The 2,168-nt window shown below is 39.0% G+C and overlaps 1 long non-coding RNA gene across 1 annotated transcript; it reads right to left on the minus strand.

The window, feature by feature from the left end:
- Positions 1 to 467: 467 nt before the first annotated feature.
- Positions 468 to 1,606, minus strand: LOC113893611. Its single transcript, XR_003511313.1, has 2 exons — positions 1,568 to 1,606; positions 468 to 718 (listed from the first exon to the last, which is right to left on the minus strand). It is a non-coding gene; the product is annotated as an uncharacterized LOC113893611 (long non-coding RNA).
- Between the last annotated feature and the right edge of the window lie 562 nt (positions 1,607 to 2,168).

Raw genomic sequence — 2,168 nt, forward strand, 5'->3', positions numbered from 1 at the left:
TTGTTATTTTCTGTTGTTTATTCCTTGTGTAATTTGAATCTGCCTTGTAATGCAGGGAACATGGGTTCCATCCCTGATGGGAACTAAGATCCCACATGCCACAACTTATGGAGCCCAGGTGCCCCCTAAACTAGAATCCACGCACCCAAATGATGATCCCACATGCCACAATTAAGATCCAAGGAAGACAATTTTTTTAGAAAAGAAAGAAACCCAACTTTGACCTGAGAGTAGCTGGGCCCCCATTGTAGACTATGTAATGTCTGATCACGGAGTGTTTGATTTTGCAAGGCTCCCTTGTTAATGGAAAACCAGTACTTCAAAGGGAAAGAAACTGGGGGCAGAAAAAAGCTCCTGGAATAATTTTACCTGAGAGAGTTACTGAGAGAATTTAGCAGTTGAAAAGCTAGCCTGTTTCTCTTGATCTTTTGCTTGGGATTTGAAGCAAGAAATTCTGATGCAGAAAAGCCATTAGTTATATTTAATAGTCATCCTGGGCTCTTCAGCTCTGTTCATGTCAAGCCCCACTTCCCAAGAATCTTGAGTTTGTTTGTAGTTGATGTATTATCTTGTTTGTTTCACTCTCCTGAAATGATCTCAGAAGCCTCTGCTCACTGCCCTTTGGGGCAGTAGTATGTAGGCCTTGAGAGACAAGTAGCTGAGTCTTCATAAATTAGAAGCAGAAGTATCTTTAGGGATCATCTGGTACAGGAGTTCACTAGATTGGAAAAAAAAAAAAAAAAACAAGTAGGAGGCTGTTTCCGAATGTATGTTAAACTGTAGCCTTCTTTGATAGAGACTATTGAAGACTGTTTTTCTTGCCTGCAAATAAATATTTACCTACTTTTCTGAAAAGGGCCTGTCCTTCTTTCTACAATCTAAAATAGCAATTCTCAAATTGTTACAAATATAATTGTCGTGCTCATATATATATTTCTGTGTCATGCTACATATCTTGATTGAGGTGATAGTCACCTGAGTGTATACATTTATCAGAAATCAGTGGCCTTGTGTTAAAACGTGGAAATTTCTTGTATATACTTTAAACCTCAGTTCAGTTCAGTCGCTCAGTCGTGTCCGAATCTTTGTGACCCCATGAATTGCGGCACGCCAGGCATCCCTGTCCATCACCAACTCTCGGAGTTCACTCAGACTCACGTCCATCGAGTCAGTGATGCCATCCAGCCATCTCATCGTCTGTTTTCCCCTTCTCCTCCTGCCCTCAATCCCTCCCAGCATCAGAGTCTTTTCCAATGAGTCAACTCTTCACATGAGTAAATTTCACTTAAAAATTATAAGTAAAATTAACAACAAATGACTAATGAAAAATCTTTGGAACTTCTACAGTAGGTAAAAGATTAATACCACTAAGAGATTAAAAACATAATTCTCATACCAATAAAGAGTGAGCTTAGTTATTCATTAATGAAGGAAACAGCAGTATGACAGACATGGCCTGAAAAGAATTTGAGAATAGTTGATGGGCAAAGAAAGTGTCAGACACAACCGGGCACACATGCACTAGAATGGGCAAAGAAATGCTGAAATATGATTGCTAGGGACTTACTTGGTGGTCCAGTGGTTAACAATCCACCTTCCAAAGCAGAGGACATGGGTTCAATCCCTGGTCAGGGAACTAAGATCCCACATCTGCAACTGGAGAAACTTGCATGCCACAACGAAGATCCTGTGCAGCCAAAAAATAGAAAGAAAGAAATATGACTGCTAAATTAGATCCAAATCTGTGTCTTACCCTCCAGAGTAACAAAACCATAACTCTGGTGTTACGTTCTTTACTGGATATACAAAAATCACTGTACCTTATCAGTTTCCTACAAGCTAACCTCTAACTTTACAGAGTTATAAAAAACATCTCTGAGTCCTTGTCAATTGTTAGTCAAAGTTAAATTTCCCCAGAAAGTCAGATGTCCCTTATGTAGGTTTATTAGAAATTCTCTAGAATGGCATAAAGAAGTCACACTATCACTGTACATCATGCTTTTACATACTAAATAATTTTCCTCCACACTAGTTTTTATTATTCCACATTTGATGGAGACAAGTGATATTTTAATTTCCTCTTAGCTCCATTAAAAAAAAAATCACAGGTATGAGGACAAACGGTAACTGCCTTTAGGCCTCAAATGGAGGTAACAGAGAGTGGTGGG

Source organism: Bos indicus x Bos taurus, chromosome 5 (assembly GCF_003369695.1).
Source record: "Bos indicus x Bos taurus breed Angus x Brahman F1 hybrid chromosome 5, Bos_hybrid_MaternalHap_v2.0, whole genome shotgun sequence".
NCBI classification, from domain to species: Eukaryota; Metazoa; Chordata; class Mammalia; order Artiodactyla; family Bovidae; genus Bos; species Bos indicus x Bos taurus.